Consider the following 16,358-nt stretch of genomic DNA (forward strand, 5'->3'; position numbering starts at 1 on the left):
ATCCTGCGCTCTGTCTTCGCCACTGTTCAATCACTTTATACTGGGAATTAAACTGATTTATCACAGAAAATGTCTGCAGTCGATTAACACTATGGACAAAATAAAATTCTGACATGATCCAAGCCAAAAAAAATCCCATCATCACATTAGGTTTAATAAGCACTGTGTTAAAATATGATGTGAAGTAAAGAAGCAGATACACGACTTCAAATGTGGTTCATTTTACAGAAGAACCAAGTGAACGTTCCGGTCTGTAATGCAGGGCTCTCACGTTTTGAAGACAGGCAAGAGTGACATATTTGAAATATTTGAATTAAACAAAACATATTAAATTATACAATGTAGTGCTGGTGGTTAGTAGCCTGATTTTTCTGAGATTTAATTTATGATAAATTCATTATTTTATAAAATGTCATAAAGCCGGGGCCCCCTTGCACCATCTCAGGGCCCCCAGGTTGAGAACCACTGGCCTATTTGTTTCAAACAAGTTATGAATTTGTTGTAACATTAAAACAGGAGATCATGACTTACTCTGTGCTCAAAGTGATGCTCGCAGCCCCAGTGGTTTTCTCTGTGGGTGAACGAGGATGATGCTGAACAATTCCACGATATGCTTTTTTTTCATTGGTTGTCGCATTAAATCTTACCCAGATACAATAGTGCTATTTTCTGATTGGCTATTGTGTAGCCTGTTTTTTTGATTGGCTGATAAGTGTCAGGCTCGACTAAGAACTCCAGGGGAGATGCTCTTGATTCCTGCCCGGTTCCATAGAGACAGCGGTGCGGACAGATACATTTTGGGCGCTGCGGCATATTAAATATATGATAAATAGTCAAAAGGTTTTTCTGTGTGAGAAATACAATGTGTGGAGGGAGAGCGGGAGAAAAGACCCAAATGAGTGACTGTCACTCTCAATGCGTGACACTTGACAGCCCTGGTAAAGTGAGATCCTCAGCAGAACATTTCGGACTTGTTGTTGTTCAACAACAACATTCTTGTGTACCCTGAACATACAATACATCCGTCATACACTGTACGTACTGTATTTATGAATTTTCGAAGCATATCTCATTCTTCTCCTCCTCACATTCTGCTTAAGCTATAGAAAAATGAGCCTTGGTTTGAGTAGCGTAAAAAGAGAGGCACAAAAGCATGCCTGACAGCTACAATGAGCACTCCCAAAGCACAGTATGAGGTGCCAAAGCGATACCAACAATTAGGAAGGAGAAAGAAGAAGAAGAAGAATCTCAGTCTCTCATGCTGCCATTTGTGAAAGGGGGTTATTAAAACAGCCATCAGCTGAGTTAAAGCTAGTGTAAAGATAACCAGGCTTTGCGCAGGATTACTTGGCAGCTTCCTTTGCTCTTTAGTAGTGAGTGCAGAGAAAAGGGCACTAACATGCTGAGTAAGAGTCGTGGATAGGTGTCAGGCTTATGCTCTGTCACTGCTGGTCATTACAGAGCGAGAGAAGAGTAACACCGCATTTGAAGGGTATCTGTGTAACACATTTACAAGAATCTATGAAAGTCATACATCAGGCTGTTGGTTGATGCATCGCTCAATTTTTATCACAGATTGCTATAATTATAAGATACTTCACTGTAAAAAAAGCACTATGTGGTCAGTAAGATTTAAGAAAAGTATTATATATTAACATCGAAATAAACAAAGTATTGCCTGTAAATACAAAGCCTGTATTGACTGGACTGAATGATGTAGAATGAGTGTTACTCAACACACTTTGAGTAAGTCGCGTATGGTACACATTGTGCTTCATAAAAGGGCTGAAAATGATTAGATTAACAGTTTATGTTGAGGAGAATTTATAAAAATCATTCATATGGTTGGTATTATAGGCTTCATACAGTAAATAAGACGCTGTATTAGATTCAATGCCATGTTGGAATTCCATGTGGATTTCCTTAAGTACAAAATGGACACAGTGGTGGACACAAAATGGTGGATCCTTTCGGTATCTACAGTATATTGTCAATCCTGATTCCTACCATTTGGCACCCTTTGTCAATCACCTCAGAAGTGTGCTGGATAGTCGTGAATACAAAAACACCCTGTTTAAGTTCAGGCTACAACAGCTGGAGGATAATATCACCAAGCGTCTATGGTTGATTGCATATCTGTCTGGGCTGGCAGAAGAAATGAACAGTTGGAGTCACCATACAGTAACCAAATTTCTCTGTCAGCAGGCTACACACACTTGGCTGATGATTGCCTTCCAGTCCACAGCTAGAGAACTGGCTCGTTCTTGGCTTGTTCTAACCCACAAACACACAAAAACTCTCTCCACAAACCAGCCAACATTTTACTCCTCTTCCCGTTTGCACATCCTCCATGGCTTAAATCACTTCTGTGACACAAATGATTTTGCTCATTTGATTTTGCCCATTGGACCGTAATCCAAATACGAATCTTAAAGGCATAGTTCTAGTAAAAATATTGAAATACTACTGGTTGAGAAATGTTCACAAAAACAAAAAGGCAGAAGGTGGTTTCAAAATAATACATGTTGTGCCAACATTCATTCAGGCATCTTCTGGTCAGGGTTCTATTGGGTCTGGAGGCTGTCCATGGAACACAGTGCATGATTTAAGAATCTTTTTCTGAATGAGATGCTAGTCCTGACAAAGGGCATTTTGCACACAAAAATTCACCATTGAACCATGGGATCAACATATAGCCATGATTGAAGTGTTAAATGAAGTAACACCTGGGACAGTAGTCTAGGAATAGTCTGGCTTGATCTGTATAGAAATTCTACATTACAGATTACACAGACACACTATAAGCTGCCACCACTGATGGGCCACTTTACGGTTTGAGCTTAATGAATTGAATTGTATTGTATTGCAATTGAAACTGGGGCACGGTGGCTTAGTGGTTAGCACGTTCGCCACACACCTCCAGGGTTGGGGGTTCGATTCCCGCCTCCGCCTTGTGTGTGTGGAGTTTGCATGTTCTCCCCGTGCCTCGGGGGTTTCCTCCGGGTACTCCGGTTTCCTCCCCCGGTCCAAAGACATGCATGGTAGGTTGATTGGCATCTCTGGAAAATTGTCTGTAGTGTGTGATTGCGTGAGTGAATGAGAGTGTGTGTGTGCCCTGTGATGGGTTGGCACCCCGTCCAGGGTGTATCCTGTCTTGATGCCCGATGACGCCTGAGATAGGCACAGGCTCCCCGTGACCTGAGGTAGTTCGGATAAGCGGTAGAAGATGAGTGAGTGAGAGTGCAATTGAAACCTTGATAAAATGCTTTTCTCAAAAAATGGCTCCACATTTGAATTAATTTCATCCAGGGAAAACGGGATGCACTTATTTCCAGGGATTTCAGTACAGCATAACAGATATTGCGTAATCGGGTAGGCGTGGCCTATTTGAACGTTTTTCCAAGACCTCCAGAAACACGCCCACTTTACGTTGTGGTAACAAAAACCCCTGGAATTTAGTGAATGCCCTGGGAAAACATCTGGTGGAAAAGCAGGTAGCATTTCTGACAGGTTTCTAGTTTGATCCTGACCCCAAATTTGTTCATGAATTTTGTATGTTTTCTTCGTCTTCAAATGGGTTTCCTCTCTACTGTCCAGAGACACATGCAGGTAAATGGGTCAGGTATGTTCAATTGCTCCAAGATGTGAAAATGTCTGTAATATGCGCTGTAAAGAACTGGCATCCCATCTGGATTTAGTTCTCCTGTGTTCCTAGAATTGGCTCCAGATCCAATATGATCCTTACTATGATAAAAACAGTTACTGTTAATGAACATGTGACTTAATTTGTCAGTAAATGTTTTATTGTATTATGTCTGTATTACAGTACAGGTACTAATCAAGGCGGGTCTTTCCTTTGGCTTGCAGGTCTCTTATTTTATTCCATTCACTGAAGCAAAGCATTTTGTGAATTGCAACACAGACGTTATGATGCTGCCTGATTACCTCTTATAAAGGTTTTACATGCTCGGCTAAATGAGATGCAGATGCTGGACTCGTTTACTGTACATTAAGTTGAGTTTAGTAGCCACATGGCTGCACTGTGTGAGTATTGCACAGTAATACAGACAATCACCCAGCCATCATTACAACCATCTATGGTTGTTTTCTCTGGAAATAAAAGATTCTAGTACAGAGACCTGATTTCATTCTGGTACAGTGACCTGATTATGACAAACAATAACAGAAAGATTCACTAATGTTTTATTTATTTCACTCAGTCTGAGCAAATGATTGTCATGTGCAATATTTCATGTGTAGATTCCACAGTAAGACGCCACATACCGATATGAGACGTAATCCTATTATTCTAAACAGTGAATTTATCACCTCTACTTTTGCTTTCTTTTGCATAAGTACATTAAATCTCCAAGATACCTTTGAATAATTGAACTATTTTTGCTGGGATGCTTAAGTGGAATTCAAAACTCCATCTTCTGGATTCAGTGCAACATGACCAAAGCGTTTCAGTGATTTTTTTTTTTTAGTGTAAGCAACCTACAAATAGAGGGGCATGGTGGCTTAGTGGTTAGCACGTTCGCCTCACACCTCCAGGGTTGGGGGTTCGATTCCCGCCTCCGCCTTGTGTGTGTGGAGTTTGCATGTTCTCCCCGTGCCTCGGGGGTTTCCTCCGGGTACTCCGGTTTCCTTCCCCGGTCTAAACACATGCATGGTAGGTTGATTGGCATCTCTGGAAAATTGTCTGTAGTGTGTGATTGCGTGAGTGAATGAGAGTGTGTGTGTGCCCTGTGATGGGTTGGCACTCCGTCCAGGGTGTATCCTGTCTTGATGCCCGATGACGCCTGAGATAGGCACAGGCTCCCCGTGATCTGAGGTAGTTCGGATAAGCGGTAGAAGATGAGTGAGAGAGTGAGTGAGTGAGTGAGTGAGAACCTACACACAAGAGGACACAGTAATATGTATTTGCTGACATCAATGAGATAAGAACTGAAAAATTCAAGGAAAATAGGCAGGGATGTCAAACAAAACAAGCTAGACAAAAGAGCTTGTCACTCTGCACTTAACCGCAGGCTCTGTTCATACTAAACCCTACTTCTAACCGCGGGTAGAGGTCATGAACCTCTTGTCTGAGTCTTTTCCGGTGTTAACTCCACATTGTGGTGATAAACATGTACAGTGTGACCCGATGTGGTGTTAGAATGTTATGAATAGTTACTTAGCAACAGAAACACAATCAGAAAATGAACCAGGAAAACCAGGACGTACCAGGAAAACAAGGACGTATCAGGAAAACAAGGACGTATCAGGAAAACCAGGACATAGCAGGAAAACCAGGACATAGCAGGAAAACCAGGACGTACCAGGAAAACCAGGACGTATCAGGAAAACAAGGACGTACCAGGAAAACAAGGACGTATCAGGAAAACCAGGACATAGCAGGAAAACCAGGACGCATCAGGAAAACCAGGACGTACCAGGAAAACCAGGACATATCAGGAAAACCAGGACGTACCAGGAAAACCAGGACATATCAGGAAAACCAGGACGTACCAGGAAAACCAGGACATAGCAGGAAAACCAGGACGTATCAGGAAAACCAGGACGTACCAGGAAAACCAGGACATAGCAGGAAAACCAGGACGTACCAGGAAAACCAGGACGTACCAGGAAAACCAGGATGTGACTGAACAACACCAAACAACATAGCATACTCTCGATAGCATAAGCAAAACACTGAACACAAATTTTTGTTTGTTGATGAATTTTGTATTGTAGATTGTGTATAGAAATGTTGTGCTGCTACACAACATTAATACTCGGTGCAGTATAACGTGTCATGACATGATATCCGCAACAGAGCATGTAATCTGGAGCTGTGTCTCAAAGCTCATTCTTAGATACTATTCTAGATAGTTCTTGAATAACTAACCATTTCCAGATTATGTTCTTGCTTGAATGTAAACATTTCAGGAAGTTGCATAACATTGTTGAAGCCTTTTAGAGTTTTTTTAAGCGTTGTAGAGCTTAACTCCCGCTGACTGCTTCTCCGAAGTGTGTGTGTGTGTGTACGTGCTGAACAGAGTGAAAGTGTGAGCTTTCACACACAGTCATTCATCTCCATGCTTTCAAATGGAAGTCGTATTCTCAGAACAGATTCTCAGACAGTGCCATAATATCAAGAGAATTAACAGGTACAGAACAGTGGCTTACACTTAAGAGGTAATGCCGCTTTAGTTAGAATTAAATGCTACAAGACAGCACCACTGATGCCATGTCTAAGAACCGACGACATGTTTTTACAACATGTGAGTCTTAGCCAGACATCTCAAGCATCACAATTAGCATCTGGACTCTAAGTCTTTCATCCAACACTCATGTTAAAAGGACATATACTGAGCATAAATAACCACAAACGTCGAGCGATTTGGTCTTAACGTGTGATCCATGTGTGATCAACGAAAATAGTATGTATCTGGAAAGCCTCAGAACAGGCATCAACACAACTCCCCCACACATATGACGCTCTGTACAGTGTGTGTCCTGTCAGACTCATAGTAAACACGTTTTGTTTGTGAACAATGCATCACTAACGTACTTGAATTGATATCAGTCACTGCACGCATTGAGTCATTCCTTCCTTTCAGCTGCTGCTGACGAGCTTCGTGGTTATGAAACGAGAACTTTGTGAACACCTGATCATCACATCCATACTGTATCTGTTTCTTCTACAAACTGCTGCTCCAAAGCTGGAAGCACACAAAAGTGTAGGATTTCTTTATACTGCATGTTTGTTGTGGTCTGAATCTGAATGTGAGTGTTCCTGGTGCCTTCCTGATTTAAGATATTCTATTGAACCCCGGTGTCCATCATATGTGATCACAAACGCGCATGAAGGACACAAGTCTCAGGTTCAGTATCACACTGCCCAAGTTTCAAGGTCTACATGACAGCCTTTTTACCAACAGTGTGAAATACCGCTAAGAGACAGACACTGTTACAGCATGACGATGTCCCTGTGCACAAAGCCCCTGAGCTCCATGATGACATGGTGTGTTAATATTGGAGTGGAAGAACTCGAGTGTCCTGCACAGAGCCCTGACTCTGACTCAACCCCACTGAACACCTTTGGGATGAACTGGAACACTGACTGAACTCCAGACCTCCTCACTCTTACACCATCAATGTCTGATCTCACGAATGCTCCTGTAGCTGAATGATCACTAATCCCCACAGACACACTCCAACATCAGTGTCTGATCTCACTAACGCTCCTGTAGCTGAATGATCACTAATCCCCACAGACACACTCCAACATCAGTGTCTGATCTCACTAATGATCCTGTAGCTGAATGATCACTAATCCCCACAGACACACTCCAACATCAGTGTCTGATCTCACTAATGATCCTGTAGCTGAATGATCACTAATCCCCACAGACACACTCCAACATCAGTGTCTGATCTCACTAATGCTCCTGTAGCTGAATGATCACTAATCCCCACAGACACACTCCAACATCAGTGTCTGATCTCACTGATACTCCTGTAGCTGAATGATCAATAATCCCACAGACGCACTCCAACATCAGTGTCTGATCTCACTAATGCTCCTGTAGCTGAATGATCACTAATCCCCACAGACACACTCCAACACCAGTGTCTGATCTCACTAATGCTCCTGTAGCTGAATGATCACTAATCCCCACAGACACACTCCAACACCAGTGTCTGATCTCACTAATGCTCCTGTAGCTGAATGATCACTAATCCCCACAGACACGCTCCAACATCAGTGTCTGATCTCACTAACGCTCCTGTAGCTGAATGATCACTAACCCCCACAGACACACTCCAACATCTAGTAGAAAGACTTCACTGAATAAAAACACAGGGGGATTAAATCTGGAGTGAGATGTTCATCAAGCACAGATGGAGTGTGTGTACTAAACGAATCTTTTGAGAATGTAAGCCACAATAATCTTTGATCCTAAAATACCGCACTTGCACTATTTCTATGATGCTATGTACTGTATTAATTAGGTTTACTTAAAGTTACTGACTCACAGTGAAGACCTAAAGACAAGGTCAAGGCTACATTTAATGATGCTAATGTCTCAGTTGAATGGGGAACAAGTATTACCAAGTACTATACATGAACAAAAAAAAAAAAACACATGAATCGTCTAACCCTTGAAGCATTTTTGGATTTTTAACTGAATATCTTCATTTTTAGCTCATGATTTCTGTGCTGTAGGATATGAAACACACTCATTGCAGTTTCCATTAATCAGATCTGCTTGTATAATTTAGACATTTTTTACTATGACTAATATTTTTGGGGAAAGGACATGCTTTCAGTGTGGTACAGTGTTAGTGTTGCTACCTCACAGCTCCATGGTTTTACATAGTCAGATTGTGTCTGTATTGGCTTCCTCTGGGTTTTGGTTTATTTTCGTACCTCTGGAAAAAAAGCTAGTAGGCGAACTGGCTAGTCTAATTTGCCTCTCATGAAAAATGATGTGAACGTGTGTGTTAGTTATCTATTGTCCCATCCCATGAATAGGAATGAATTAATTTTGTCATTTTAAGTTCATTAGAAAGTTTCCATTATTGTACTTTTAAAACATTTAACGTTTCAATCAACCAAACGTTGAAACCTCAGACACACATTTCACCAGTGAATAGTTTTGCTGTATGAAATCAAAACACACCCATATTTGGTTTTTTTTGGGTATCTTTACACAGCTAGTTCCTTCCCATAACAATCTGAATTAAATCATTACTGTATGAAACTTTATCATCACTTGGCTGAGAGAATCAGGCCGTAGAAAATGTTTTTCAAATTCATTTAATTAGCCTAAAAACTTCTTAGAAGCCAGTGAGCCTAAAACTGTTGCATCTGCTTCTTCTTTGGAGCTCGAGCATATGTTTAAAAAAGCATCTCAATCCTCTTTTTCTTTCTCTGCCTCCTGCAGGCAGCACAGTCATATGCTCCACCTCAGACAGTTGGCCAGGCTATATGTAGCTCTGAGATGCTCATTTTCATATTTGTTATATAGCCAGAAGCATGTGGACAACTGACTGTCAAAGCCATACAAGTGTGATTCTTCCACAAAATGTTGCCACAAAGTTGGACGTACATGCTTTTGTTTATTTACTCCAGAAACTCCAGATTAGATTTCCCCAGCTTGGACCTAATGAACATGAACAAGATCCACAGAATGATAAACTTTAAGGCTAAATGTTTGTAGTCACCAAACCATCGCACCCATTTGTGCCTGTTGAACATTATTCATTGTGTTTGTTGTTAACGCGCTCTACTCTTCTGTGAAGTCTTTCCACTAGATGTCATAGCGTATGTGTGGGGATTAGTGATCGTTCAGCTACAGGAGCATTAGTGAGATCAGACACTGATGTTGGAGTGTGTCTGTGGGGATTAGTGATCGTTCAGCTACAGGAGCATTAGTGAGCTCAGACACTGATGTTGGAGTGTGTCTGTGGGGATTAGTGATCATTCAGCTACAGGAGCATTAGTGAGATCAAACACTGATGTTGGAGTGTGTCTGTGGGGATTAGTGATCATTCAGCTACAGGAGCATTAGTGAGATCAGACACTGATGTTGGAGTGTGTCTGTGGGGATTAGTGATCGTTCAGCTAGAGGAGCATTAGTGAGATCAGACACTGGTGTCGGAGTGTGTCTGTGGGGATTAGTGATCATTCAGCTACAGGAGCATTAGTGAGATCAGACACTGGTGTTGGAGTGTGTCTGTGGGGATTAGTGATCATTCAGCTACAGGAGCATTAGTGAGATCAGACACTGATGTTGGAGTGTGTCTGTGGGGATTAGTGATCATTCAGCTACAGGAGCATTAGTGAGATCAGACACTGATGTTGGGGTGCGTCTGTGGGGATTAGTGATCATTCAGCTACAGGAGCATTAGTGAGATCAGACACTGATGTTGGAGCGTGTCTGTGGGGATTAGTGATCATTCAGCTACAGGAGCATTAGTGAGATCAGACACTGATGTTGGAGTGTGTCTGTGGGGATTAGTGATCATTCAGCTACAGGAGCATTAGTGAGATCAGACACTGATGTTGGAGCGTGTCTGTGGGGATTAGTGATCATTCAGCTACAAGAGTATTAGTGAGATCAGACACTGATGTTGGAGCGTGTCTGTGGGGATTAGTGATCATTCAGCTACAGGAGCATTAGTGAGATCAGACACTGATGTTGGAGTGTGTCTGTGGGGATTAGTGATCATTCAGCTACAGGATCATCAGTGAGATCAGACACTGGTGTTGGAGTGTGTCTGTGGGGATTAGTGATCATTCAGCTACAGGATCATCAGTGAGATCAGACACTGGTGTTGGAGTGTGTCTGTGGGGATTAGTGATCATTCAGCTACAGGAGCATTAGTGAGATCAGACACTGGTGTTGGAGTGTGTCTGTGGGGATTAGTGATCATTCAGCTACAGGAGCATTAGTGAGATCAGACACTGATGTTGGAGTGTGTCTGTGGGGATTAGTGATCATTCAGCTACAGGAGCATTAGTGAGATCAGACACTGATGTTGGGGTGCGTCTGTGGGGATTAGTGATCATTCAGCTACAGGAGCATTAGTGAGATCAGACACTGATGTTGGAGCGTGTCTGTGGGGATTAGTGATCATTCAGCTACAGGAGCATTAGTGAGATCAGACACTGATGTTGGAGTGTGTCTGTGGGGATTAGTGATCATTCAGCTACAGGAGCATTAGTGAGATCAGACACTGATGTTGGAGCGTGTCTGTGGGGATTAGTGATCATTCAGCTACAAGAGTATTAGTGAGATCAGACACTGATGTTGGAGCGTGTCTGTGGGGATTAGTGATCATTCAGCTACAGGAGCATTAGTGAGATCAGACACTGATGTTGGAGTGTGTCTGTGGGGATTAGTGATCATTCAGCTACAGGATCATCAGTGAGATCAGACACTGGTGTTGGAGTGTGTCTGTGGGGATTAGTGATCATTCAGCTACAGGATCATCAGTGAGATCAGACACTGGTGTTGGAGTGTGTCTGTGGGGATTAGTGATCATTCAGCTACAGGAGCATTAGTGAGATCAGACACTAATGTTGTAAGATTGAGGAGGTCTGGGGTTCAGTCTGTGTTCCAGTTCATCCCAAAGGTGTTCAGTGGGGTTGAATCAGAGTCAGGGCTCTGTGCAGGACACTCGAGTTCTTCCAGTCCAACATTAACACACCATGTCTTCATGGAGCTCAGGGGCTTAGTGCATGGGGCATCGTCATGCTGGAACAGAGTTTAGCCTCTATGTCTGAATGAAGGGAACTCATAATACATACAAAGACATTCTATACAATTGTGTGCTCCAATATTCTCTGGTTTCCTCCCACCTCTAAAAAATATATCAGGAAATGGGCTGTATATGATCAATTGCACTAGATGTAAATGTGTGTGTGTGTGTGTGTGTGTGTGTGTGTGTGTGTGCATGTGCGTATCATAGACTGGAGTGTATTCCCACTTCATGCTCAGTGTTCCTGTTGACCTGTTACTGCAGATGAATGAACGGTAACACATGCATGGTAGTAAATCACATTACTGTCAGCTCTTATAATAATGCCAGTGACTCAGTGGTCAATATGCTATACCTCACTACTGATTTCAGTAAAATCTAAGTAAGATCTATACTATAGATCTGAACACTGGCTGCAGTCTGCAGATTCTCATCCTCACCTCATTCAGTAGCCTGTGACACTCTTTTGTAATCTATCAATCCAATGCGAGGTCTTTTAACAAAGAAAATATATATATATATATACAGTATATGTTTGAAATGAGAGTGAATAGTCAGTAAGTGAAGATGGTCTTTTTTCTAGTATGGCCCAATACTATAATATGCAATAAACGGGATGCAGGATCACATCCATGGCTGCGCGCGTGCGGAAACAAAATGATCAACAAGCACACGCACAATGATTCCTCATCAGTGTGTACACAATAAATGAATATCATGACTCTTGCATGAGATGCCGGCAGTGCAGGGAGGGCGGGGAAATCCCTCCATTGATTATTTGCACACAGGAGTGACATCTGGAATCAGTGATGCTCATCATGCATCAAACAACACCGCATATTACACAGAGAAAGAGAAATAAAAAAAAAAAACATTGCATGCATTACATTGACATACTGCTCTGAATATTGTCTGCAAATGGCTCCTGGGAAAAACTGGGAGCGGTTTACATGCATTAAGATGCATCTTTTTCTCTTCATTTCTCCCGCATGCTGCGGAAACACGTTCATCTGGTTAAATACGCTATGATGCATTCATTAAAAAAAAGCATTCATCATTTTAATATTTTAGTTTTTGGGGTTTTTTTCAGTTTACCTTAATGCGTCCGGTCTGTTTTTTGTCCCTTTTCCTTTTTTTTTTTTTTTTGTAGATAATTTTCTGGGATGAGGATCAGAATGAGGAGATTCCCTGCGCTCGCGCCACAGCACCTACTCGATTTCCCCGTGCAAAAGCTTCCTCAGTACAATACAGCTCCCCAGTGCATGCCGGGAACGAGAGCGCGTTGTGTCGCATCTACTCCGCTTTTGCTGAAGAGCGCTATATGGGACCGGTAGTGAAAGGCGTTGTCACGTGACGAGGCTCATTAATTGTTCAGAAGTGTAGTCGCAGGAACGACATGAATAGGAATAAATACGTGCGTTCGGTCTTAATAATGCGTTAATAACCAAAATGCACGAGGATAATAATAATAATAATAATAATAGTAATAATAATAACAATAATAATAATAATCACAATAAAAAGAATGAAAATAAGAAGAAAAATGTTATTATTTTAATATATTATTATCATTATTATTATTATTATTAATAATACTACTACTACTAATAATAATAATAATAGTAATCACAAAAATAATAAAAATAATACAAATAACAATACTACTACTTCTAATAATAATAAATAATATTATTAATAATAATAACAATAATAATAATATTAATAATAACAACAACAATAATAATAATAATAATAATAATAATAATAATAAATATGTTTATGTTTTGATCACAACATTTCTACGTTAGTAATATACTATACTCTAATTCGCATGCTTTCATTAATAATATTTTGTAAAAATATAACATTTTATTTGTCACATACAAAATTATACACGGTACATACACATGCAATGCAATGCTTTGTACAACTGTCCTAAAAATAGCCAATATTAGTGAAAAGAACAAAAATAAAGGCATCAAGATAAGGCACAGGTAAATACAATATAATAAGAAATAAATATATATCAAGTATATATATATATATATATATATATATATATATATATATATATATATATATATATATATATCAAAGAAAGTGTCAAAGTATATCAAAAAATATTTTAAAAATATCAAATCTAATGTAAAAGTATAAACTATAATCGGAAAAAAATATAGTCGGAGAAAGAAAATATAATCAGAGCTAGAGGTAGTGTAATCAAACGTAGCGGTGGTGTGATGCAGTGATGTGCATGAGTACGGACATAAGGAAACAGTATATACACATATATAAATATTAAAGTGCAGGCTGAGATCTTTCACTATCTTACTGGCCTTGGTACAGCAAAGCTTGCGGTATATAGACTCCAGGTTAGGGAGCTCGGCGAGAATGGTATGCTCAGCTGAATGGTATCGCACCACCCTCTGGAGAGCTCGTCTGTTCTGTCTGGTGTTGTTCCCACACCAGGCTGTGATGCTTCCCATCAGGATGCCTTCAATAGTGCTGGTGTAGAAAGTCTTTAGCACCTGAGAGGGCAGTTTAAAGTCCCTCAAACGTCTGTGATGGTAGAGACGCTGTCAGGCATTTTTCACCACAGTGTTGGTGACAGGACCATGACAGATCCTCTCCTGCTTCGTGCTGAAGTCAACTATCAACTCATTTGTCTTGCTGATGTTCAGGATGTTCTCATAACACAAAGTTCAGGTTTTTAATCTCTAGGTAGAGATCAGGCCCGCTACAACTGTGTCATCAAGTTTGATGTTGGTGGTGGAGTTACAGTATAAATGGCCATGCAGTTGTATGTGAACAGTGATCACAGCAGGGGGTTCAGAACACAACCCTGGGAGCCACCAGTGCTGAGAATGAGAGAGAATAAGACATGTTTGCCCACCATTACTGTTTGTGGTCTGTTAGTCAGGAAGTTGGAGATCCATCAACAAATGGTTCGATCAAGTCCCAGGACCTCCAACTTAGATGTGAGTATGGAGGGAATTATGGTGTTGAATTTTAAACTGTAGTCTACAATAAGAATTTTAACATAACTCCTCTTTCTGATGTCCAAGTAACTAAGGGCTGTGTGATGGAGATGTGCAATGGCATCCTCAGTGGAACGGTAGGGACAGTATGTAATCTGTACTGGGTCCAGGGTGTCAGGTAGTGAAGAAGCAATTAAGTCTCTGACCAGAAATCCGGTAATAATGGGAATTGGGACAAGCTATAGGAAGAGGATAGGAGGAGACTAAATCTTAAACTTGAAAAATAGTGGGAAATCGGCTAGAGCATGCAAATTAAGAAAAGGAGGCGCCCTTAGGTGCCTGAGCATAAATAGAGACAGCCTGACTGAGACTTTTGAGAACTCGACTGCACCACGCCTGGAGGTTTTGGATTGTTTCGCTGACTTAATCTGCTGAGGACGTTTTCTGAAAAGATTATCTTTGAAGATTTTCTGTTTGACTGCAATAAAGCTGGGACTTTGCTGATCTCCTCTAGGCTTGTGAAGTCTTTCAAAGATTTAGTCAAAGATTTTCTTTGATTATTTTTTATTTGGCTGTTTGACTAAAGAACTATTGGTAATTGACTGGAAGCTCAATCCACCCAATGATGTGTTGCCTCAGAGAAGAGCTCTAAGTTCTGACAAATTCCAACCATCTGCAGCTGAACACCTCCAAGACCAGTGGTGGATTTTTGTAGGAATAAACCACAATCTCAACATGTGTCCATAAATGGGGTTGACTTGGAGATGTTCAGGACCTCCAAATATCTAGGGCTGCAGCTAGATGACCGGCTGGAATGGACCACGAACATGGACACGAACATCTCCTCAAGAGAGGACAGAGCCATCTATACTTCCTTAAAAAAACTCGCATCCTTCAACATCTTCAAAAAACTGCTACACATCTACCAATCTGTGGTCGCTAGTGTCCTTTTCTATGGAAGGGACCTATACGTATATACGTACATATACTTTATATATATCTGCTACTAGACATTTATAACTTTTATTTTTTATTATTAAACAAATAATAATAAATACTACTAATTTTTATTTATATTTTTATTTATAATGAATATTTTATTTATTATGTTACTGTGTTTATTTTGGAATCCTATTTCTCTGTATGTTTTCAAATGGATGCTTGAATTTCCTTTGGGATCAATACATTATCTATCTATCTATCTATCTATCTATCTATCTATCTATCTATCTATCTATCTATCTATCTATCTATCTATCAAGATATTATTATTATTATTATTATTATTATTATTATTACTATAGAATTCAATGAGCTAATTGCCTCATTTTAAGAACAGAAACAGTGTATGAACATGTTTCAGATTACTGGCTCATTTTCAAGACTATTAAATGATTCTGCCGCAGCTTTCTCTGCTGACTTGAGGGAGATAATAGAGAGACCCACCCTTTGCCTGTAGTGAAAACACAACTTACTGCATTATTAATAACCACAGCCAACATTGCACAGCTGGATATCAATTATAGCGGGCCAATTTCCTGAACATGGATTAAGTCTCGTGCTGGACTAATTTCAATTCCTAGAGCTGTTCGACTTTTTAAAATATCTTCCTAATCTTTTTTATTTTTAATTTGTGATTTTTGTGATTTGTGAAACTGAGGCATGCCATGCTGGAACAGCTTCAGTATGAACCACATGCACATTTCTGGAGAAGATGCTGTCTGAGTTAAATAAAAAAAAAAAAACAAAAAAAAACAAAGCTAAATAATAGATTGTAATAACAATGTTAAAATATAAGCTAGGAAGAAGCCTGTTGCAGAACTGAACAGCAAATATTTCCTTAAATATTATAAGATTATGATAACAGGAAATAGACATTTGATGAATGATTTACATCAAAGATTAGGTTTATCATAATATCTTAAAATACAATGACCTTTTTTTATAGAATTGAAGGCTTTTATATTAATGAGTGCTGACACAGCCATGTAGAACTCATGAAGCTTTTACCTGACACACACACACACACACACACACACACACACACACACACACACACACACACACACAGCCCTCAGCCCTGGAGAGAGTGAAACAAATGTGTTAACCCCTAAGCCACAATGC

The 16,358-nt window shown here is 40.3% G+C and overlaps 1 protein-coding gene across 2 annotated transcripts in view; it reads right to left on the minus strand.

Moving 5' to 3' along the window:
* Positions 1 to 12,541, minus strand: part of syn3 (synapsin III) — a 98,506-nt gene extending 85,965 nt beyond the window's left edge. For both annotated transcript variants that reach the window (XM_060889851.1, XM_060889850.1), the window contains exon 1: positions 12,352 to 12,541. The gene's annotated coding sequence lies outside the window, so the exon portion shown is untranslated. The remainder of the gene's footprint in view (positions 1 to 12,351) is intronic.
* Between the last annotated feature and the right edge of the window lie 3,817 nt (positions 12,542 to 16,358).

The sequence above is a fragment of the Tachysurus vachellii genome, chromosome 16 (genome assembly GCF_030014155.1).
Source record: "Tachysurus vachellii isolate PV-2020 chromosome 16, HZAU_Pvac_v1, whole genome shotgun sequence".
Classification (NCBI taxonomy): Eukaryota; Metazoa; Chordata; class Actinopteri; order Siluriformes; family Bagridae; genus Tachysurus; species Tachysurus vachellii.